Below are 25,147 nucleotides of genomic sequence, written 5' to 3' on the forward strand. Positions count from 1 at the left end.
TTACACAAAACAGAAGTGTTTTTTGCAAAGTGCCTACATGTAGATTTTGGCCCCTAGCTCAGCCGGCACCTAGTGAAACCTACCAAACCTGTGCATTTTTGAAAACTAGAGACCTAGGGGAATCTAAGATGGGGTGACTTGTGGGGCTCTGACCAGGTCTGTTACCCAGAATCCTTTGCAAACCTCAAAATTTGGCTAAAAAAACACATTTTCCTCACATTTCGGTGACAGAAAGTTCTGGAATCTGAGAGGAGCCACAAATTTCCTTCCACCCAGCGTTCCCCCAAGTCTCCCGATAAAAATGGTACCTCACTTGTGTGGGTAGGCCTAGCGCCCACGAAAGGAAATGGCCCAAAACACAACGTGGACACATCCCATTTTTTTACAGAAAACAGAGGTGTTTTTTGCAAAGTGCCTACCTGTAGATTTTGGCCCCTAACTCATCCGGCACCTAGGGAGAAATACCAAACCAGCACATTTTTGAAAACTAGAGACCTAGGGAATCCAAGATGGGGTGACTTGTGGGGCTCTGACCAGGTTCTGTTACCCAGAATCCTTTGCAAACCTCAAATTTTGACTAAAAAAAAAAAAATCCTCACATTTCGGTGACAGAAATTCTGGAATCTGAGAGGAGCCACAATTTCCTTCCACCCAGCGTTCCCCCAAGTCTCCCGATAAAAATGGTACCTCACTTGTGTGGGTAGGCCTAGCGCCCACGAAAGGAAATGGCCCAAAACACAACGTGGACACATCCCATTTTTTTACAGAAAACAGGTGTTTTTTGCAAAGTGCCTACCTGTACATTTTGGCCCCTAACTCAGCCGGCACCTAGGGAAACCTACCAAACCAGCACATTTTTGAAAACTAGAGACCTAGGGGAATCCAAGATAGGGTTACTTGTGGGGCTCTGACCAGGTTCTGTTAACCAGAATCCTTTGCAAACCTCAAATTTTGACTAAAAAAACAAATTTTCATCACATTTCGGTGACAGAAAGTTCTGGAATCTGAGAGGAGCCACAAATTTCCTTCCACCCAGCGTTCCCCCAAGTCTCCCGATAAAAATGGTACCTCACTTGTGTGGGTAGGCCTAGCGCCCACGAAAGGAAATGGCCCAAAACACAATGTGGACACATCCCAATTTTTTTAGAGAAAACAGAGGTGTTTTTTGCAAAGTGCCTACATGTAGATTTTGGCCCCTCGCTCAGCCGGCACCTAGGGAAACCTACCAAATCTGTGCCTTTTTGAAAACTAGAGGCCTGGGGGAATCCAAGATGGGTTGACTTGTGGGGCTCTGACTAGGTTCTGTTACCCAGAATCCTTTGCAAACCTCAAAATTTGGCTAAAAAAACAAATTTTCCTCACATTTCGGTGACTGAAAGTTCTGGAATCTGAGAGGAGCCACAAATTTCCTTCCACCCAGCATTCCCCCAAGTCTCCCGATAAAAATGGTACCTCACTTGTGTGGGTAGGCCTAGCGCCCACGAAAGGAAATGGCCCAAAACACAATGTGGACACATCCCAATTTTTTTAGGGAAAACAGAGGTGTTTTTTGCAAAGTGCCTACATGTAGATTTTGGCCCCTCGCTCAGCCGGCACCTAGGGAAACCTACCAAACCTCTGCCTTTTTGAAAACTAGAGGCCTGGGGGAATCCAAGATGGGTTGACTTGTGGGGCTCTGACTAGGTTCTGTTACCCAGAATCCTTTGCAAACCTCAAAATTTGGCTAAAAAAACACTTTTTCCTCACATTTCGGTGACTGAAAGTTCTGGAATCTGAGAGGAGCCACAAATTTCCTTCCACCCAGAATTCCCCCAAGTCTCCCGATAAAAATGGTACCTCACTTGTGTGGGTAGGCCTAGCGCCCACGAAAGGAAAGGGCCCAAAACATAACGTGGACACATCCCATTTTTTTACAGAAAACAAAGGTGTTTTTTGCAAAGTGCCTACCTGTACATTTTGGCCCCTAACTCAGCCGGCACCTAGGGAAACCTACCAAACCAGCACATTTTTGAAAACTAGGGACCTAGGGGAATCCAAGATGGGGTGACTTGTGGGGCTCTGACCAGGTTCTGTTAACCAGAATCCTTTGCAAACCTCAAATTTTGACTAAAAAAAATATTTTCCTCACATTTCGGTGACAGAAAGTTCTGGAATCTCAGAGGAGCCACAAATTTCCTTCCACCCAGCGTTCCCCCAAGTCTCCCGATAAAAATGGTACCTCACTTGTGTGGGTAGGCCTAGCGCCAACAAAAGGAAATGGCCCAAAACACAACGTGGACACATCCCATTTTTTTTACAGAAAACAGATGTGTTTTTTGCAAAGTGCCTACCTGTAGATTTTGGCCCCTAGCTCAGCCGGCACCTAGGGAAACCTACCAAACCTGTGCATTTTTTAAAACTAGAGACCTAGGGGAATCTAAGATGGGGTGACTTGTGGGGCTCTGACCAGGTTCTGTTACCCAGAATCCTTTGCAAACCTCAAAATTTGGCTAAAAAAACACATTTTCCTCACATTTCGGTGACAGAAAGTTCTGGAATCTGAGAGGAGCCACAAATTTCCTTCCACCCAGCGTTCCCCCAAGTCTCCCGATAAAAATGGTACCTCACTTGTGTGGGTAGGCCTAGCGCCCACGAAAGGAAATGGCCCAAAACACAACGTGGACACATCCCATTTTTTTACAGAAAACAGAGGTGTTTTTTGCAAAGTGCCTACCTGTAGATTTTGGCCCCTAACTCAGCCGGCACCTAGGGAAAAATACCAAACCAGCACATTTTTGAAAACTAGAGACCTAGGGAATCCAAGATGGGGTGACTTGTGGGGCTCTGACCAGGTTCTGTTACCCAGAATCCTTTGCAAACCTCAAATTTTGACTAAAAAAATAAAAAATTCCTCACATTTCGGTGACAGAAAGTTCTGGAATCTGAGAGGAGCCACACATTTCCTTCCACCCAGCGTTCCCCCAAGTCTCCCGATAAAAATGGTACCTCACTTGTGTGGGTAGGCCTAGCGCCAACAAAAGGAAATGGCCCAAAACACAACGTGGACACATCCCATTTTTTTTACAGAAAACAAGTGTTTTTTGCAAAGTGCCTACCTGTAGATTTTGGCCCCTAGCTCAGCCGGCACCTAGGGAAACCTACCAAACCTCTGCCTTTTTGAAAACTAGAGGCCTGGGGGAATCCAAGATGGGTTGACTTGTGGGGCTCTGACTAGGTTCTGTTACCCAGAATCCTTTGCAAACCTCAAAATTTGGCTAAAAAAACACTTTTTCCTCACATTTCGGTGACTGAAAGTTATGGAATCTGAGAGGAGCCACAAATTTCCTTCCACCCAGAATTCCCCCAAGTCTCCCGATAAAAATGGTACCTCACTTGTGTGGGTAGGCCTAGCGCCCACGAAAGGAAATGGCCCAAAACACAACGTGGACACATCCCATTTTTTTACAGAAAACAAAGGTGTTTTTTGCAAAGTGCCTACCTGTACATTTTGGCCCCTAACTCAGCCGGCACCTAGGGAAACCTACCAAACCAGCACATTTTTGAAAACTAGAGACCTAGGGGAATCCAAGATGGGGTGACTTGTGGGGCTCTGACCAGGTTCTGTTACCCAGAATCCTTTGCAAACCTCAAATTTTGACTAAAAAAATAAAAAATTCCTCACATTTCGGTGACAGAAATTCTGGAATCTGAGAGGAGCCACAATTTCCTTCCACCCAGCGTTCCCCCAAGTCTCCTGATAAAAATGGTACCTCACTTGTGTGGGTAGGCCTAGCGCCCACGAAAGGAAATGGCCCAAAACACAATGTGGACACATCCCAATTTTTTTAGAGAAAACAGAGGTGTTTTTTGCAAAGTGCCTAAATGTAGATTTTGGCCCCTCGCTCAGCCGGCACCTAGGGAAACCTACCAAACCTGTGCCTTTTTGAAAACTAGAGGCCTGGGGGAATCCAAGATGGGTTGACTTGTGGGGCTCTGACTAGGTTCTGATACCCAGAATCCTTTGCAAACCTCAAAATTTGGCTAAAAAAACACATTTTCCTCACATTTCGGTGACTGAAAGTTCTGGAATCTGAGAGGAGCCACAAATTTCCTTCCACCCAGCATTCCCCCAAGTCTCCCGATAAAAATGGTACCTCACTTGTGTGAGTAGGCCTAGCGCCCACGAAAGGAAATGGCCCAAAACACAACGTGGACACATCCCATTGTTTTACAGAAAACAGAGGTGTTTTTTGCAAAGTGCCTACCTGTACATTTTGGCCCCTAACTCAGCCGGCACCTAGGGAAACCTACCAAACCAGCATATTTTTGAAAACTAGAGACCTAGGGGAATCCAAGATGGGGTGACTTGTGGGGCTCTGACCAGGTTCTGTTAACCAGAATCCTTTGCAAACCTCAAATTTTGACTAAAAAAACAAATTTTCCTCACATTTCGGTGACAGAAAGTTCTGGAATCTGAGAGGAGCCACACATTTCCTTCCACCCAGCGTTCCCCCAAGTCTCCCGATAAAAATGGTACCTCACTTGTGTGGGTAGGCCTAGCGCCAACAAAAGGAAATGGCCCAAAACACAACGTGGACACATCCCATTTTTTTTACAGAAAACAAAAGTGTTTTTTGCAAAGTGCCTACCTGTAGATTTTGGCCCCTAGCTCAGCCGGCACCTAGGGAAACCTACCAAACCTGTGCATTTTTTTAAACTAGAGACCTAGGGGAATCTAAGATGGGGTGACTTGTGGGGCTCTGACCAGGTTCTGTTACCCAGAATCCTTTGCAAACCTCAAAATTTGGCTAAAAAAACACATTTTCCTCACATTTCGGTGACAGAAAGTTCTGGAATCTGAGAGGAGCCACAAATTTCCTTCCACCCAGCGTTCCCCCAAGTCTCCTGATAAAAATGGTACCTCACTTGTGTGGGTAGGCCTAGCGCCAACAAAAGGAAAGGGCCCAAAACACAACGTGGACACATCCCATTTTTTTACAGAAAACAGAAGTGTTTTTTGCAAAGTGCCTACCTGTAGATTTTGGCCCCTAGCTCAGCCGGCACCTAGGGAAACCGACCAAACCTGTGCATTTTTTAAAACTAGAGACCTAGGGGAATCTAAGATGGGGTGACTTGTGGGGCTCTGACCAGGTTCTGTTACCCAGAATCCTTTGCAAACCTCAAAATTTGGCTAAAAAAACACATTTTCCTCACATTTCGGTGACAGAAAGTTCTGGAATCTGAGAGGAGCCACAAATTTCCTTCCACCCAGCGTTCCCCCAAGTCTCCCGATAAAAATGGTACCTCACTTGTGTGGGTAGGCCTAGCGCCCACGAAAGGAAATGGCCCAAAACACAACGTGGACACATCCCATTTTTTTACAGAAAACAGAGGTGTTTTTTGCAAAGTGCCTACCTGTAGATTTTGGCCCCTAACTCAGCCGGCACCTAGGGAAAAATACCAAACCAGCACATTTTTTAAAACTAGAGACCTAGGGAATCCAAGATGGGGTGACTTGTGGGGCTCTGACCAGGTTCTGTTACCCAGAATCCTTTGCAAACCTCAAATTTTGACTAAAAAAAAAAAAATTCCTCACATTTCGGTGACAGAAATTCTGGAATCTGAGAGGAGCCACAATTTCCTTCCACCCAGCGTTCCCCCAAGTCTCCCGATAAAAATGGTACCTCACTTGTGTGGGTAGGCCTAGCGCCCACGAAAGGAAATGGCCCAAAACACAACGTGGACACATCCCTTTTTTTCTTTTTACAGAAAACAGAGGTGTTTTTTGCAAAGTGCCTACATGTAGATTTTGGCCCCTCGCTCAGCCGGCACCTAGGGAAACCTACCAAACCTGTGCCTTTTTGAAAACTAGAGGCCTGGGGGAATCCAAGATGGGTTGACTTGTGGGGCTCTGACTAGGTTCTGTTACCCAGAATCCTTTGCAAACCTCAAAATTTGGCTAAAAAAAACACATTTTCCTCAAATTTCGGTGACTGAAAGTTCTGGAATCTGAGAGGAGCCACAAATTTCCTTCCACCCAGCATTCCCCCAAGTCTCCCGATAAAAATGGTACCTCACTTGTGTGGGTAGGCCTAGCGCCCACGAAAGGAAATGGCCCAAAACACAACGTGGACACATCCCAATTTTTTTTGAGAAAACAGAGGTGTTTTTTGCAAAGTGCCTACATGTAGATTTTGGCCCCTCGCTCAGCCGGCACCTAGGGAAACCTACCAAACCTGTGCCTTTTTGAAAACTAGAGGCCTGGGGGAATCCAAGATGGGTTGACTTGTGGGGCTCTGACTAGGTTCTGTTACCCAGAATCCTTTGCAAACCTCAAAATTTGGCTAAAAAAACACATTTTCCTCAAATTTCGGTGACTGAAAGTTCTGGAATCTGAGAGGAGCCACAAATTTCCTTCCACCCAGCATTCCCCCAAGTCTCCCGATAAAAATGGTACCTCACTTGTGTGGGTAGGCCTAGCGCCCACGAAAGGAAATGGCCCAAAACACAACGTGGACACATCCCATTTTTTTACAGAAAACAGGTGTTTTTTGCAAAGTGCCTACCTGTACATTTTGGCCCCTAACTCAGCCGGCACCTAGGGAAACCTACCAAACCAGCACATTTTTGAAAATTAGAGACCTAGGGGAATCCAAGATAGGGTTACTTGTGGGGCTCTGACCAGGTTCTGTTAACCAGAATCCTTTGCAAACCTCAAATTTTGACTAAAAAAAACAAATTTTCATCACATTTCGGTGACAAAGTTCTGGAATCTGAGAGGAGCCACAAATTTCCTTCCACCCAGCGTTCCCCCAAGTCTCCCGATAAAAATGGTACCTCACTTGTGTGGGTAGGCCTAGCGCCCACGAAAGGAAATGGCCCAAAACACAATGTGGACACATCCCAATTTTTTTAGAGAAAACAGAGGTGTTTTTTGCAAAGTGCCTACATGTAGATTTTGGCCCCTCGCTCAGCCGGCACCTAGGGAAACCTACCAAATCTGTGCCTTTTTGAAAACTAGAGGCCTGGGGGAATCCAAGATGGGTTGACTTGTGGGGCTCTGACTAGGTTCTGTTACCCAGAATCCTTTGCAAACCTCAAAATTTGGCTAAAAAAACTAATTTTCCTCACATTTCGGTGACTGAAAGTTCTGGAATCTGAGAGGAGCCACAAATTTCCTTCCACCCAGCATTCCCCCAAGTCTCCCGATAAAAATGGTACCTCACTTGTGTGGGTAGGCCTAGCGCCCACGAAAGGAAATGGCCCAAAACACAACGTGGACACATCCCATTTTTTTACAGAAAACAAAGGTGTTTTTTGCAAAGTGCCTACCTGTACATTTTGGCCCCTAACTCAGCCGGCACCTAGGGAAACCTACCAAACCAGCACATTTTTGAAAACTAGAGACCTAGGGGAATCCAAGATGGGGTGACTTGTGGGGCTCTGACCAAGTTCTGTTAACCAGAATCCTTTGCAAACCTCAAATTTTGACTAAAAAAACAAATTTTCCTCACATTTCGGTGACAGAAAGTTCTGGAATCTGAGAGGAGCCACAAATTTCCTTCCATCCAGCGTTCCCCCAAGTCTCCCGATAAAAATGGTACCTCACTTGTGTGGGTAGGCCTAGCGCCAACAAAAGGAAATGGCCCAAAACACAACGTGGACACATCCCATTTTTTTTACAGAAAACAGAAGTGTTTTTTGCAAAGTGCCTACCTGTAGATTTTGGCCCCTAGCTCAGCCGGCACCTAGGGAAACCTACCAAACCTGTGCATTTTTTAAAACTAGAGACCTAGGGGAATCTAAGATGGGGTGACTTGTGGGGCTCTGACTAGGTTCTGTTACCCAGAATCCTTTGCAAACCTCAAAATGTGGCTAAAAAAACACATTTTCCTCACATTTCGGTGACAGAAAGTTCTGGAATCTGAGAGGAGCCACAAATTTCCTTCCACCCAGCGTTCCCCCAAGTCTCCCGATAAAAATGGTACCTCACTTGTGTGGGTAGGCCTAGCGCCCACGAAAGGAAATGGCCCAAAACACAACGTGGACACATCCCATTTTTTTACAGAAAACAGAGGTGTTTTTTGCAAAGTGCCTACCTGTAGATTTTGGCCCCTAACTCAGCCGGCAACTAGGGAAAAATACCAACCCAGCACATTTTTGAAAACTAGAGACCTAGGGAATCCAAGATGGGGTGACTTGTGGGGCTCTGACCAGGTTCTGTTACCCAGAATCCTTTGCAAACCTCAAATTTTGACTAAAAAAAAAAGAATTCCTCACATTTCGGTGACAGAAATTCTGGAATCTGAGAGGAGCCACAATTTCCTTCCACCCAGCGTTCCCCCAAGTCTCCCGATAAAAATGGTACCTCACTTGTGTGGGTAGGCCTAGCGCCCACGAAAGGAAATGGCCCAAAACACAAAGTGGACACATCCCTTTTTTTCTTTTTACAGAAAACAGAGGTGTTTTTTGCAAAGTGCCTACCTGTAGGTTTTGGCCCCTAGCTCAGCCGGCACCTAGTGAAACCTACCAAACCTGTGCATTTTTGAAAACTAGAGACCTAGGGGAATCTAAGATGGGGTGACTTGTGGGGCTCTGACCAGGTCTGTTACCCAGAATCCTTTGCAAACCTCAAAATTTGGCTAAAAAAACACATTTTCCTCACATTTCGGTGACAGAAAGTTCTGGAATCTGAGAGGAGCCACAAATTTCCTTCCACCCAGCGTTCCCCCAAGTCTCCCGATAAAAATGGTACCTCACTTGTGTGGGTAGGCCTAGCGCGCACGAAAGGAAATGGCCCAAAACACAATGTGGACACATCCCAATTTTTTTAGAGAAAACAGAGGTGTTTTTTGCAAAGTGCCTACATGTAGATTTTGGCCCCTCGCTCAGCCGGCACCTAGGGAAACCTACCAAACCTGTGCCTTTTTGAAAACTAGAGGCCTGGGGGAATCGAAGATGGGTTGACTTGTGGGGCTCTGACTAGGTTCTGTTACCCAGAATCCTTTGCAAACCTCAAAATTTGGCTAAAAAAACAAATTTTCCTCACATTTCGGTGACTGAAAGTTCTGGAATCTGAGAGGAGCCACAAATTTCCTTCCACCCAGCATTCCCCCAAGTCTCCCGATAAAAATGGTACCTCACTTGTGTGGGTAGGCCTAGCGCCCACGAAAGGAAATGGCCCAAAACACAACGTGGACACATCCCATTTTTTTACAGAAAACAAAGGTGTTTTTTGCAAAGTGCCTACCTGTACATTTTGGCCCCTAACTCAGCCGGCACCTAGGGAAACCTACCAAACCAGCACATTTTTGAAAACTAGGGACCTAGGGGAATCCAAGATGGGGTGACTTGTGGGGCTCTGACCAGGTTCTGTTAACCAGAATCCTTTGCAAACCTCAAATTTTGACTAAAAAAACAAATTTTCCTCACATTTCGGTGACAGAAAGTTCTGGAATCTGAGAGGAGCCACAAATTTCCTTCCATCCAGCGTTCCCCCAAGTCTCCCGATAAAAATGGTACCTCACTTGTGTGGGTAGGCCTAGCGCCAACAAAAGGAAATGGCCCAAAACACAACGTGGACACATCCCATTTTTTTACAGAAAACAGAGGTGTTTTTTGCAAAGTGCCTACCTGTAGATTTTGGCCCCTAACTCAGCCGGCACCTAGGGAAAAATACCAAACCAGCACATTTTTGAAAACTAGAGACCTAGGGAATCCAAGATGGGGTGACTTGTGGGGCTCTGACCAGGTTCTGTTACCCAGAATCCTTTGCAAACCTCAAATTTTGACTAAAAAAAAAAAAATTCCTCACATTTCGGTGACAGAAATTCTGGAATCTGAGAGGAGCCACAATTTCCTTCCACCCAGCGTTCCCCCAAGTCTCCCGATAAAAATGGTACCTCACTTGTGTGGGTAGGCCTAGCGCCCACGAAAGGAAATGGCCCAAAACACAATGTGGACACATCCCAATTTATTTTAGAGAAAACAGAGGTGTTTTTTGCAAAGTGCCTACATGTAGATTTTGGCCCCTCGCTCAGCTGGCACCTAGGGAAACCTACCAAACCTGTGCCTTTTTGAAAACTAGAGGCCTGGGGGAATCCAAGATGGGTTGACTTGTGGGGCTCTGACTAGGTTCTGTTACCCAGAATCCTTTGCAAACCTCAAAATTTGGCTAAAAAAACACATTTTCCTCACATTTCGGTGACAGAAAGTTCTGGAACCTGAGAGGAGCCACAAATTTCCTTCCACCCAGCGTTCCCCCAAGTCTCCCGATAAAAATGGTACCTCACTTGTGTGGGTAGGCCTAGCGCCAACAAAAGGAAATGGCCCAAAACACAACGTGGACACATCCCATTTTTTTTACACAAAACAGAAGTGTTTTTTGCAAAGTGCCTACATGTAGATTTTGGCCCCTAGCTCAGCCGGCACCTAGGGAAACCTACCAAATCTGTGCCTTTTTGAAAACTAGAGGCCTGGGGGAATCCAAGATGGGTTGACTTGTGGGGCTCTGACTAGGTTCTGTTACCTAGAATCCTTTGCAAACCTCAAAATTTGGCTAAAAAAACAAATTTTCCTCACATTTCGGTGACTGAAAGTTCTGGAATCTGAGAGGAGCCACAAATTTCCTTCCACCCAGCATTCCCCCAAGTCTCCCGATAAAAATGGTACCTCACTTGTGTGGGTAGGCCTAGCGCCCACGAAAGGAAATGGCCCAAAACACAACGTGGACACATCCCATTTTTTTACAGAAAACAAAGGTGTTTTTTGCAAAGTGCCTACCTGTACATTTTGGCCCCTAACTCAGCCGGCACCTAGGGAAACCTACCAAACCAGCACATTTTTGAAAACTAGAGACCTAGGGGAATCCAAGATGGGGTGACTTGTGGGGCTCTGACCAAGTTCTGTTAACCAGAATCCTTTGCAAACCTCAAATTTTGACTAAAAAAACAAATTTTCCTCACATTTCGGTGACAGAAAGTTCTGGAATCTGAGAGGAGCCACAAATTTCCTTCCATCCAGCGTTCCCCCAAGTCTCCCGATAAAAATGGTACCTCACTTGTGTGGGTAGGCCTAGCGCCAACAAAAGGAAATGGCCCAAAACACAACGTGGACACATCCCATTTTTTTTACAGAAAACAGAAGTGTTTTTTGCAAAGTGCCTACCTGTAGATTTTGGCCCCTAGCTCAGCCGGCACCTAGGGAAACCTACCAAACCTGTGCATTTTTTAAAACTAGAGACCTAGGGGAATCTAAGATGGGGTGACTTGTGGGGCTCTGACTAGGTTCTGTTACCCAGAATCCTTTGCAAACCTCAAAATTTGGCTAAAAAAACACATTTTCCTCACATTTCGGTGACAGAAAGTTCTGGAATCTGAGAGGAGCCACAAATTTCCTTCCACCCAGCGTTCCCCCAAGTCTCCCGATAAAAATGGTACCTCACTTGTGTGGGTAGGCCTAGCGCCCACGAAAGGAAATGGCCCAAAACACAACGTGGACACATCCCATTTTTTTACAGAAAACAGAGGTGTTTTTTGCAAAGTGCCTACCTGTAGATTTTGGCCCCTAACTCAGCCGGCAACTAGGGAAAAATACCAACCCAGCACATTTTTGAAAACTAGAGACCTAGGGAATCCAAGATGGGGTGACTTGTGGGGCTCTGACCAGGTTCTGTTACCCAGAATCCTTTGCAAACCTCAAATTTTGACTAAAAAAAAAAGAATTCCTCACATTTCGGTGACAGAAATTCTGGAATCTGAGAGGAGCCACAATTTCCTTCCACCCAGCGTTCCCCCAAGTCTCCCGATAAAAATGGTACCTCACTTGTGTGGGTAGGCCTAGCGCCCACGAAAGGAAATGGCCCAAAACACAAAGTGGACACATCCCTTTTTTTCTTTTTACAGAAAACAGAGGTGTTTTTTGCAAAGTGCCTACCTGTAGATTTTGGCCCCTAGCTCAGCCGGCACCTAGTGAAACCTACCAAACCTGTGCATTTTTGAAAACTAGAGACCTAGGGGAATCTAAGATGGGGTGACTTGTGGGGCTCTGACCAGTCTGTTACCCAGAATCCTTTGCAAACCTCAAAATTTGGCTAAAAAAACACATTTTCCTCACATTTCGGTGACAGAAATTCTGGAATCTGAGAGGAGCCACAAATTTCCTTCCACCCAGCGTTCCCCCAAGTCTCCCGATAAAAATGGTACCTCACTTGTGTGGGTAGGCCTAGCGCGCACGAAAGGAAATGGCCCAAAACACAATGTGGACACATCCCAATTTTTTTAGAGAAAACAGAGGTGTTTTTTGCAAAGTGCCTACATGTAGATTTTGGCCCCTCGCTCAGCCGGCACCTAGGGAAACCTACCAAACCTGTGCCTTTTTGAAAACTAGAGGCCTGGGGGAATCGAAGATGGGTTGACTTGTGGGGCTCTGACTAGGTTCTGTTACCCAGAATCCTTTGCAAACCTCAAAATTTGGCTAAAAAAACAAATTTTCCTCACATTTCGGTGACTGAAAGTTCTGGAATCTGAGAGGAGCCACAAATTTCCTTCCACCCAGCATTCCCCCAAGTCTCCCGATAAAAATGGTACCTCACTTGTGTGGGTAGGCCTAGCGCCCACGAAAGGAAATGGCCCAAAACACAACGTGGACACATCCCATTTTTTTACAGAAAACAAAGGTGTTTTTTGCAAAGTGCCTACCTGTACATTTTGGCCCCTAACTCAGCCGGCACCTAGGGAAACCTACCAAACCAGCACATTTTTGAAAACTAGGGACCTAGGGGAATCCAAGATGGGGTGACTTGTGGGGCTCTGACCAGGTTCTGTTAACCAGAATCCTTTGCACACCTCAAATTTTGACTAAAAAAACAAATTTTCCTCACATTTCGGTGACAGAAAGTTCTGGAATCTGAGAGGAGCCACAAATTTCCTTCCATCCAGCGTTCCCCCAAGTCTCCCGATAAAAATGGTACCTCACTTGTGTGGGTAGGCCTAGCGCCAACAAAAGGAAATGGCCCAAAACACAACGTGGACACATCCCATTTTTTTACAGAAAACAGAGGTGTTTTTTGCAAAGTGCCTACCTGTAGATTTTGGCCCCTAACTCAGCCGGCACCTAGGGAAAAATACCAAACCAGCACATTTTTGAAAACTAGAGACCTAGGGAATCCAAGATGGGGTGACTTGTGGGGCTCTGACCAGGTTCTGTTACCCAGAATCCTTTGCAAACCTCAAATTTTGACTAAAAAAAAAAAAAATTCCTCACATTTCGGTGACAGAAATTCTGGAATCTGAGAGGAGCCACAATTTCCTTCCACCCAGCGTTCCCCCAAGTCTCCCGATAAAAATGGTACCTCACTTGTGTGGGTAGGCCTAGCGCCCACGAAAGGAAATGGCCCAAAACACAATGTGGACACATCCCAATTTTTTTTAGAGAAAACAGAGGTGTTTTTTGCAAAGTGACTACATGTAGATTTTGGCCCCTCGCTCAGCTGGCACCTAGGGAAACCTACCAAACCTGTGCCTTTTTGAAAACTAGAGGCCTGGGGGAATCCAAGATGGGTTGACTTGTGGGGCTCTGACTAGGTTCTGTTACCCAGAATCCTTTGCAAACCTCAAAATTTGGCTAAAAAAACACATTTTCCTCACATTTCGGTGACAGAAAGTTCTGGAACCTGAGAGGAGCCACAAATTTCCTTCCACCCAGCGTTCCCCCAAGTCTCCCGATAAAAATGGTACCTCACTTGTGTGGGTAGGCCTAGCGCCAACAAAAGGAAATGGCCCAAAACACAACGTGGACACATCCCATTTTTTTTACACAAAACAGAAGTGTTTTTTGCAAAGTGCCTACATGTAGATTTTGGCCCCTAGCTCAGCCGGCACCTAGTGAAACCTACCAAACCTGTGCATTTTTGAAAACTAGAGACCTAGGGGAATCTAAGATGGGGTGACTTGTGGGGCTCTGACCAGGTCTGTTACCCAGAATCCTTTGCAAACCTCAAAATTTGGCTAAAAAAACACATTTTCCTCACATTTCGGTGACAGAAAGTTCTGGAATCTGAGAGGAGCCACAAATTTCCTTCCACCCAGCGTTCCCCCAAGTCTCCCGATAAAAATGGTACCTCACTTGTGTGGGTAGGCCTAGCGCCCACGAAAGGAAATGGCCCAAAACACAACGTGGACACATCCCATTTTTTTACAGAAAACAGAGGTGTTTTTTGCAAAGTGCCTACCTGTAGATTTTGGCCCCTAACTCATCCGGCACCTAGGGAGAAATACCAAACCAGCACATTTTTGAAAACTAGAGACCTAGGGAATCCAAGATGGGGTGACTTGTGGGGCTCTGACCAGGTTCTGTTACCCAGAATCCTTTGCAAACCTCAAATTTTGACTAAAAAAAAAAAAATCCTCACATTTCGGTGACAGAAATTCTGGAATCTGAGAGGAGCCACAATTTCCTTCCACCCAGCGTTCCCCCAAGTCTCCCGATAAAAATGGTACCTCACTTGTGTGGGTAGGCCTAGCGCCCACGAAAGGAAATGGCCCAAAACACAATGTGGACACATCCCAATTTTTTTTGAGAAAACAGAGGTGTTTTTTGCAAAGTGCCTACATGTAGATTTTCGCCCCTCGCTCAGCCGGCACCTAGGGAAACCTACCAAACCTGTGCCTTTTTGAAAACTAGAGGCCTGGGGGAATCCAAGATGGGTTGACTTGTGGGGCTCTGACTAGGTTCTGTTACCCAGAATCCTTTGCAAACCTCAAAATTTGGCTAAAAAAACACATTTTCCTCAAATTTCGGTGACTGAAAGTTCTGGAATCTGAGAGGAGCCACAAATTTCCTTCCACCCAGCATTCCCCCAAGTCTCCCGATAAAAATGGTACCTCACTTGTGTGGGTAGGCCTAGCGCCCACGAAAGGAAATGGCCCAAAACACAACGTGGACACATCCCATTTTTTTACAGAAAACAGGTGTTTTTTGCAAAGTGCCTACCTGTACATTTTGGCCCCTAACTCAGCCGGCACCTAGGGAAACCTACCAAACCAGCACATTTTTGAAAACTAGAGACCTAGGGGAATCCAAGATAGGGTTACTTGTGGGGCTCTGACCAGGTTCTGTTAACCAGAATCCTTTGCAAACCTCAAATTTTGACTAAAAAAACAAATTTTCATCACATTTCGGTGACAGAAAGTTCTGGAATCTGAGAGGAGCCACAAATTTCCTTCCACCCAGCGTTCCCCCAAGTCTCCCGATAAAAATGGTACCTCACTTGTGTGGGTAGGCCTAGCGCCCACGAAAGGAAATGGCCCAAAACACAATGTGGACACATCCCAATTTTTTTAGAGAAAACAGAGGTGTTTTTTGCAAAGTGCCTACATGTAGATTTTGGCCCCTCGCTCAGCCGGCACCTAGGGAAACCTACCAAATCTGTGCCTTTTTGAAAACTAGAGGCCTGGGGGAATCCAAGATGGGTTGACTTGTGGGGCTCTGACTAGGTTCTGTTACCCAGAATCCTTTGCAAACCTCAAAATTTGGCTAAAAAAACAAATTTTCCTCACATTTCGGTGACTGAAAGTTCTGGAATCTGAGAGGAGCCACAAATTTCCTTCCACCCAGCATTCCCCCAAGTCTCCCGATAAAAATGGTACCTCACTTGTGTGGGTAGGCCTAGCGCCCACGAAAGGAAATGGCCCAAAACACAACGTGGACACATCCCATTTTTTTACAGAAAACAAAGGTGTTTTTTGCAAAGTGCCTACCTGTACATTTTGGCGCCTAACTCAGCCGGCACCTAGGGAAACCTACCAAACCAGCACATTTTTGAAAACTAGAGACCTAGGGAATCCAAGATGGGGTGACTTGTGGGGTCTGACCAGGTTCTGTTAACCAGAATCCTTTGCAAACCTCAAATTTTGACTAAAAAAACAAATTTTCCTCACATTTCGGTGACAGAAAGTTCTGGAATCTGAGAGGAGCCACAAATTTCCTTCCATCCAGCGTTCCCCCAAGTCTCCCGATAAAAATGGTACCTCACTTGTGTGGGTAGGCCTAGCGCCAACAAAAGGAAATGGCCCAAAACACAACGTGGACACATCCCATTTTTTTACAGAAAACAGAGGTGTTTTTTGCAAAGTGCCTACCTGTAGATTTTGGCACCTAACTCAGCCGGCACCTAGGGAAAAATACCAACCCAGCACATTTTTGAAAACTAGAGACCTAGGGAATCCAAGATGGGGTGACTTGTGGGGCTCTGACCAGGTTCTGTTACCCAGAATCCTTTGCAAACCTCAAATTTTGACTAAAAAAAAAAAAATTCCTCACATTTCGGTGACAGAAATTCTGGAATCTGAGAGGAGCCACAATTTCCTTTCACCCAGCGTTCCCCCAAGTCTCCCGATAAAAATGGTACCTCACTTGTGTGGGTAGGCCTAGCGCCCATGAAAGGAAATGGCCCAAAACACAACGTGGACACATCCCTTTTTTTCTTTTTACAGAAAACAGAGGTGTTTTTTGCAAAGTGCCTACCTGTAGATTTTGGCCCCTAGCTCAGCCGGCACCTAGTGAAACCTATCAAACCTGTGCATTTTTGAAAACTAGAGACCTAGGGGAATCTAAGATGGGGTGACTTGTGGGGCTCTGACCAGGTCTGTTACCCAGAATCCTTTGCAAACCTCAAAATTTGGCTAAAAAAACACATTTTCCTCACATTTCGGTGACAGAAAGTTCTGGAATCTGAGAGGAGCCACAAATTTCTTTCCACCCAGCGTTCCCCCAAGTCTCCCGATAAAAATGGTACCTCACTTGTGTGGGTAGGCCTAGCGCCCACGAAAGGAAATGGCCCAAAACACAATGTGGACACATCCCAATTTTTTTAGAGAAAACAGAGGTGTTTTTTGCAAAGTGCCTACATGTAGATTTTGGCCCCTCGCTCAGCCGGCACCTAGGGAAACCTACCAAACCTGTGCCTTTTTGAAAACTAGAGGCCTGGGGTAATCGAAGATGGGTTGACTTGTGGGGCTCTGACTAGGTTCTGTTACCCAGAATCCTTTGCAAACCTCAAAATTTGGCTAAAAAAACAAATTTTCCTCACATTTCGGTGACTGAAAGTTCTGGAATCTGAGAGGAGCCACAAATTTCCTTCCACCCAGCATTCCCCCAAGTCTCCCGATAAAAATGGTACCTCACTTGTGTGGGTAGGCCTAGCGCCCACGAAAGGAAATGGCCCAAAACACAACGTGGACACATCCCTTTTTTTCTTTTTACAGAAAACAGAGGTGTTTTTTGCAAAGTGCCTACCTGTAGATTTTGTCCCCTAGCTCAGCCGGCACCTAGGGAAACCTACCAAACCTGTGCCTTTTTGAAAACTAGAGGCCTGGGGGAATCCAAGATGGGTTGACTTGTGGGGCTCTGACTAGGTTCTGTTACCCAGAATCCTTTGCAAACCTCAAAATTTGGCTAAAAAAACACTTTTTCCTCACATTTCGGTGACTGAAAGTTCTGGAATCTGAGAGGAGCCACAAATTTCCTTCCACCCAGCATTCCCCCAAGTCTCCCGATAAAAATGGTACCTCACTTGTGTGGGTAGGCCTAGCGCCCACGAAAGGAAATGGCCCAAAACACAACGTGGACACATCCCATTTTTTTACAGAAAACAAAGGTGTTTTTTGCAAAGTGCCTACCTGTACATTTTGGCCCCTAACTCAGCCGGCACCTAGGGAAACCTACCAAACCAGCACATTTTTGAAAACTAGAGACCTAGGGGAATCCAAGATGGGGTGACTTGTGGGGCTCTGACCAGGTTCTGTTACCCAGAATCCTTTGCAAACCTCAAAATTTGGCTAAAAAAACACATTTTCCTCACATTTCGGTGACAGAAAGTTCTGGAATCTCAGAGGAGCCACAAATTTCCTTCCACCCAGCGTTCCCCCAAGTCTCCCGATAAAAATGGTACCTCACTTGTGTGGGTAGGCCTAGCGCCCACGAAAGGAAATGGCCCAAAACACAACGTGGACACATCCCATTTTTTTACAGAAAACAGAGGAGTTTTTTGCAAAGTGCCTACCTGTAGATTTTGGCCCCTAACTCATCCGGCACCTAGGGAGAAATACCAAACCAGCACATTTTTGAAAACTAGAGACCTAGGGAATCCAAGATGGGGTGACTTGTGGGGCTCTGACCAGGTTCTGTTACCCAGAATCCTTTGCAAACCTCAAATTTTGACTAAAAAAAAAAAAAATCCTCACATTTCGGTGACAGAAATTCTGGAATCTGAGAGGAGCCACAATTTCCTTCCACCCAGCGTTCCCCCAAGTCTCCCGATAAAAATGGTACCTCACTTGTGTGGGTAGGCCTAGCGCCCACGAAAGGAAATGGCCCAAAACACAACGTGGACACATCCCTTTTTTTCTTTTTACAGAAAACAGAGGTGTTTTTTGCAAAGTGCCTACCTGTAGATTTTGGCCCCTAGCTCAGCCGGCACCTAGTGAAACCTATCAAACCTGTGCATTTTTGAAAACTAGAGACCTAGGGGAATCTAAGATGGGGTGACTTGTGGGGCTCTGACCAGGTCTGTTACCCAGAATCCTTTGCAAACCTCAAAATTTGGCTAAAAAAACACATTTTCCTCACATTTCGGTGACAGAAAGTTCTGGAATCTCAGAGGAGCCACAAATTTCCTTCCACCCAGCGTTCCCCCAAGTCTCCCGATAAAAATGGTACCTCACTTGTGTGGGTAGGCCTAGCGCCCACGAAAGGAAATGTCCCAAAACACAATGTGGACACATCCCAATTTTTTTTGAGAAAACAGAGGTGTTTTTTGCAAAGTGCCTACATGTAGATTTTCGCCCCTCGCTCAGCCGGCACCTAGGGAAACCTACCAAACCTGTGCCTTTTTGAAAACTAGAGGCCTGGGGGAATCCAAGATGGGTTGACTTGTGGGGCTCTGACTAGGTTCTGTTACCCAGAATCCTTTGCAAACCTCAAAATTTGGCTAAAAAAACACATTTTCCTCAAATTTCGGTGACTGAAAGTTCTGGAATCTGAGAGGAGCCACAAATTTCCTTCCACCCAGCATTCCCCCAAGTCTCCCGATAAAAATGGTACCTCACTTGTGTGGGTAGGCCTAGCGCCCACGAAAGGAAATGGCCCAAAACACAACGTGGACACATCCCATTTTTTTACAGAAAACAGCTGTTTTTTGCAAAGTGCCTACCTGTACATTTTGGCCCCTAACTCAGCCGGCACCTAGGGAAACCTACCAAACCAGCACATTTTTGAAAACTAGAGACCTAGGGGAATCCAAGATAGGGTTACTTGTGGGGCTCTGACCAGGTTCTGTTAACCAGAATCCTTTGCAAACCTCAAATTTTGACTAAAAAAACAAATTTTCATCACATTTCGGTGACAGAAAGTTCTGGAATCTGAGAGGAGCCACAAATTTCCTTCCACCCAGCGTTCCCCCAAGTCTCCCGATAAAAATGGTACCTCACTTGTGTGGGTAGGCCTAGCGCCCACGAAAGGAAATGGCCCAAAACACAATGTGGACACATCCCAATTTTTTTAGAGAAAACAGAGGTGTTTTTTGCAAAGTGCCTACATGTAGATTTTGGCCCCTCGCTCAGCCGGCACCTAGGGAAACCTACCAAATCTGTGCCTTTTTGAAAACTAGAGGCCTGGGGGAATCCAAGATGGGTTGACTTGTGGGGCTCTGACTAGGTTCTGTTACCCAGAATCCTTTGCAAACCTCAAAATTTGGCTAAAAAAACAAATTTTCCTCACATTTCGGTGACTGAAAGTTCTGGAATCTGAGAGGAGCCACAAATTTCCTTCCACCCAGCATTCCCCCAAGCCTCCCGATAAAAATGGTACCTCACTTGTGTGGGTAGGCCTAGCGCCCACGAAAGGAAATGGCCCAAAACACAACGTGGACACATCCCATTTTTTTACAGAAAACAAAGGTGTTTTTTGCAAAGTGCCTACCTGTACATTTTGGCGCCTAACTCAGCCGGCACCTAGGGAAACCTACCAAACCAGCACATTTTTGAAAACTAGAGACCTAGGGAATCCAAGATGGGGTGACTTGTGGGGCTCTGACCAGGTTCTGTTAACCAGAATCCTTTGCAAACCTCAAATTTTGACTAAAAAAACAAATTTTCCTCACATTTCGGTGACAGAAAGTTCTGGAATCTGAGAGGAGCCACAAATTTCCTTCCATCCAGCGTTCCCCCAAGTCTCCCGATAAAAATGGTACCTCACTTGTGTGGGTAGGCCTAGCGCCAACAAAAGGAAATGGCCCAAAACACAACGTGGACACATCCCTTTTTTTTTACAGAAAACAGAAGTGTTTTTTGCAAAGTGCCTACCTGTAGATTTTGGCCCCTAGCTCAGCCGGCACCTAGGGAAACCTACCAAACCTGTGCATTTTTTAAAACTAGAGACCTAGGGGAATCTAAGATGGGGTGACTTGTGGGGCTCTGACTAGGTTCTGTTACCCAGAATCCTTTGCAAACCTCAAAATTTGGCTAAAAAAACACATTTTCCTCACATTTCGGTGACAGAAAGTTCTGGAATCTGAGAGGAGCCACAAATTTCCTTCCACCCAGCGTTCCCCCAAGTCTCCCGATAAAAATGGTACCTCACTTGTGTGGGTAGGCCTAGCGCCCACGAAAGGAAATGGCCCAAAACACAACGTGGACACATCCCATTTTTTTACAGAAAACAGAGGTGTTTTTTGCAAAGTGCCTACCTGTAGATTTTGGCACCTAACTCAGCCGGCACCTAGGGAAAAATACCAACCCAGCACATTTTTGAAAACTAGAGACCTAGGGAATCCAAGATGGGGTGACTTGTGGGGCTCTGACCAGGTTCTGTTACCCAGAATCCTTTGCAAACCTCAAATTTTGACTAAAAAAAAAAAAATTCCTCACATTGCGGTGACAGAAATTCTGGAATCTGAGAGGAGCCACAATTTCCTTCCACCCAGCGTTCCCCCAAGTCTCCCGATAAAAATGGTACCTCACTTGTGTGGGTAGGCCTAGCGCCCACGAAAGGAAATGGCCCAAAACACAATGTGGACACATCCCAATTTTTTTTAGAGAAAACAGAGGTGTTTTTTGCAAAGTGCATACATGTAGATTTTGGCCCCTCGCTCAGCTGGCACCTAGGGAAACCTACCAAACCTGTGCCTTTTTGAAAACTAAAGGCCTGGGGGAATCCAAGATGGGTTGACTTGTGGGGCTCTGACTAGGTTCTGTTACCCAGAATCCTTTGCAAACCTCAAAATTTGGCTAAAAAAACACATTTTCCTCACATTTCGGTGACTGAAAGTTCTGGAATCTGAGAGGAGCCACAAATTACCTTCCACCCAGCATTCCCCCAAGTCTCCCGATAAAAATGGTACCTCACTTGTGTGGGTAGGCCTAGCGCCCACGAAAGGAAATGGCCCAAAACACAACGTGGACATCCCATTTTTTTACAGAAAACAAAGGTGTTTTTTGCAAAGTGCCTACCTGTACATTTTGGCGCCTAACTCAGCCGGCACCTAGGGAAACCTACCAAACCAGCACATTTTTGAAAACTAGAGACCTAGGGAATCCAAGATGGGGTGACTTGTGGGGCTCTGACCAGGTTCTGTTACCCAGAATCCTTTGCAAACCTCAAATTTTGACTAAAAAAAAAAAAATTCCTCACATTTCGGTGACAGAAATTCTGGAATCTGAGAGGAGCCACAATTTCCTTTCACCCAGCGTTCCCCCAAGTCTCCCGATAAAAATGGTACCTCACTTGTGTGGGTAGGCCTAGCACCCATGAAAGGAAATGGCCCAAAACACAACGTGGACACATCCCTTTTTTTCTTTTTACAGAAAACAGAGGTGTTTTTTGCAAAGTGCCTACCTGTAGATTTTGGCCCCTAGCTCAGCCGGCACCTAGTGAAACCTATCAAACCTGTGCATTTTTGAAAACTAGAGACCTAGGGGAATCTAAGATGGGGTGACTTGTGGGGCTCTGACCAGGTCTGTTACCCAGAATCCTTTGCAAACCTCAAAATTTGGCTAAAAAAACACATTTTCCTCACATTTCGGTGACAGAAAGTTCTGGAATCTGAGAGGAGCCACAAATTTCCTTCCACCCAGCGTTCCCCCAAGTCTCCCGATAAAAATGGTACCTCACTTGTGTGGGTAGGCCTAGCGCCCACGAAAGGAAATGGCCCAAAACACAATGTGGACACATCCCAATTTTTTTAGAGAAAACAGAGGTGTTTTTTGCAAAGTGCCTACATGTAGATTTTGGCCCCTCGCTCAGCCGGCACCTAGGGAAACCTACCAAACCTGTGCCTTTTTGAAAACTAGAGGCCTGGGGAAATCGAAGATGGGTTGACTTGTGGGGCTCTGACTAGGTTCTGTTACCCAGAATCCTTTGCAAACCTCAAAATTTGGCTAAAAAAACATATTTTCCTCACATTTCGGTGACTGAAAGTTCTGGAATCTGAGAGGAGCCACAAATTTCCTTCCACCCAGCATTCCCCCAAGTCTCCCGATAAAAATGGTACCTCACTTGTGTGGGTAGGCCTAGCGCCCACGAAAGGAAATGGCCCAAAACACAACGTGGACACATCCCATTTTTTTACAGAAAACAAAGGTGTTTTTTGCAAAGTGCCTACCTGTACATTTTGGCCCCTAACTCAGCCGGCACCTAGGGAAACCTACCAAACCAGCACATTTTTGAAAACTAGAGACCTAGGGGAATCCAAGATGGGGTGACTTGTGGGGCTCTGACCAGGTTCTGTTAACCAGAATCCTTTGCAAACCTCAAATTTTGACTAAAAAAACAAATTTTCCTCACATTTCGGTGACAGAAAGTTCTGGAATCTGAGAGGAGCCACAAATTTCCTTCCATCCAGCGTTCCCCCAAGTCTCCCGATAAAAATGGTACCTCACTTGTGTGGGTAGGCCTAGCGCCAACAAAAGGAAATGGCCCAAAACACAATGTGGACACATCCCATTTTTTTTACAGAAAACAGAAGTGTTTTTTGCAAAGTGCCCACCTGTAGATTTTGGCCCCTAGATCAGCCGGCACCTAGGGAAACCTACCAAACCTGTGCATTTTTTAAAACTAGAGACCTAGGGGAATCTAAGATGGGGTGACTTGTGGGGCTCTGACCAGGTTCTGTTACCCAGAATCCTTTGCAAACCTCAAAATTTGGCTAAAAAAACACATTTTCCTCACATTTCGGTGACAGAAAGTTCTGGAATCTGAGAGGAGCCACAAATTTCCTTCCACCCAGCGTTCCCCCAAGTCTCCCGATAAAAATGGTACCTCACTTGTGTGGGTAGGCCTAGCGCCCACGAAAGAAAATGGCCCAAAACACAACGTGGACACATCCCATTTTTTTTACAGAAAACAGAGGTGTTTTTTGCAAAGTGCCTACCTGTAGATTTTGGCCCCTAACTCAGCCGGCACCTAGGGAAAAATACCAAACCAGCACATTTTTGAAAACTAGAGACCTAGGGAATCCAAGATGGGGTGACTTGTGGGGCTCTGACCAGGTTCTGTTACCCAGAATCCTTTGCAAACCTCAAATTTTGACTAAAAAAAAAAAAAAATCCTCACATTTCGGTGACAGAAATTCTGGAATCTGAGAGGAGCCACAAATTTCCTTCCACCCAGCGTTCCCCCAAGTCTCCCGATAAAAATGGTACCTCACTTGTGTGGGTAGGCCTAGCGCCCACGAAAGGAAATGGCCCAAAACACAATGTGGACACATCCCAATTTTTTTAGAGAAAACAGAGGTGTTTTTTGCAAAGTGCCTACATGTAGATTTTGGCCCCTCGCTCAGCCGGCACCTAGGGAAACCTACCAAACCTGTGCCTTTTTGAAAACTAGAGGCCTGGGGTAATCGAAGATGGGTTGACTTGTGGGGCTCTGACTAGGTTCTGTTACCCAGAATCCTTTGCAAACCTCAAAATTTGGCTAAAAAAACAAATTTTCCTCACATTTCGGTGACTGAAAGTTCTGGAATCTGAGAGGAGCCACAAATTTCCTTCCACCCAGCATTCCCCCAAGTCTCCCGATAAAAATGGTACCTCACTTGTGTGGGTAGGCCTAGCGCCCACGAAAGGAAATGGCCCAAAACACAACGTGGACACATCCCTTTTTTTCTTTTTACAGAAAACAGAGGTGTTTTTTGCAAAGTGCCTACCTGTAGATTTTGTCCCCTAGCTCAGCCGGCACCTAGGGAAACCTACCAAACCTGTGCCTTTTTGAAAACTAGAGGCCTGGGGGAATCCAAGATGGGTTGACTTGTGGGGCTCTGACTAGGTTCTGTTACCCAGAATCCTTTGCAAACCTCAAAATTTGGCTAAAAAAACACTTTTTCCTCACATTTCGGTGACTGAAAGTTCTGGAATCTGAGAGGAGCCACAAATTTCCTTCCACCCAGCATTCCCCCAAGTCTCCCGATAAAAATGGTACCTCACTTGTGTGGGTAGGCCTAGCGCCCACGAAAGGAAATGGCCCAAAACACAACGTGGACACATCCCATTTTTTTACAGAAAACAAAGGTGTTTTTTGCAAAGTGCCTACCTGTACATTTTGGCCCCTAACTCAGCCGGCACCTAGGGAAACCTACCAAACCAGCACATTTTTGAAAACTAGAGACCTAGGGGAATCCAAGATGGGGTGACTTGTGGGGCTCTGACCAGGTTCTGTTACCCAGAATCCTTTGCAAACCTCAAAATTTGGCTAAAAAAACACATTTTCCTCACATTTCGGTGACAGAAAGTTCTGGAATCTCAGAGGAGCCACAAATTTCCTTCCACCCAGCGTTCCCCCAAGTCTCCCGATAAAAATGGTACCTCACTTGTGTGGGTAGGCCTAGCGCCCACGAAAGGAAATGGCCCAAAACACAACGTGGACACATCCCATTTTTTTACAGAAAACAGAGGTGTTTTTTGCAAAGTGCCTACCTGTAGATTTTGGCCCCTAACTCATCCGGCACCTAGGGAGAAATACCAAACCAGCACATTTTTGAAAACTAGAGACCTAGGGAATCCAAGATGGGGTGACTTGTGGGGCTCTGACCAGGTTCTGTTACCCAGAATCCTTTGCAAACCTCAAATTTTGTCTAAAAAAAAAAAAAATCCTCACATTTCGGTGACAGAAATTCTGGAAT

Source organism: Pleurodeles waltl, chromosome 1_1 (assembly GCF_031143425.1).
Source record: "Pleurodeles waltl isolate 20211129_DDA chromosome 1_1, aPleWal1.hap1.20221129, whole genome shotgun sequence".
NCBI lineage: Eukaryota > Metazoa > Chordata > Amphibia > Caudata > Salamandridae > Pleurodeles > Pleurodeles waltl.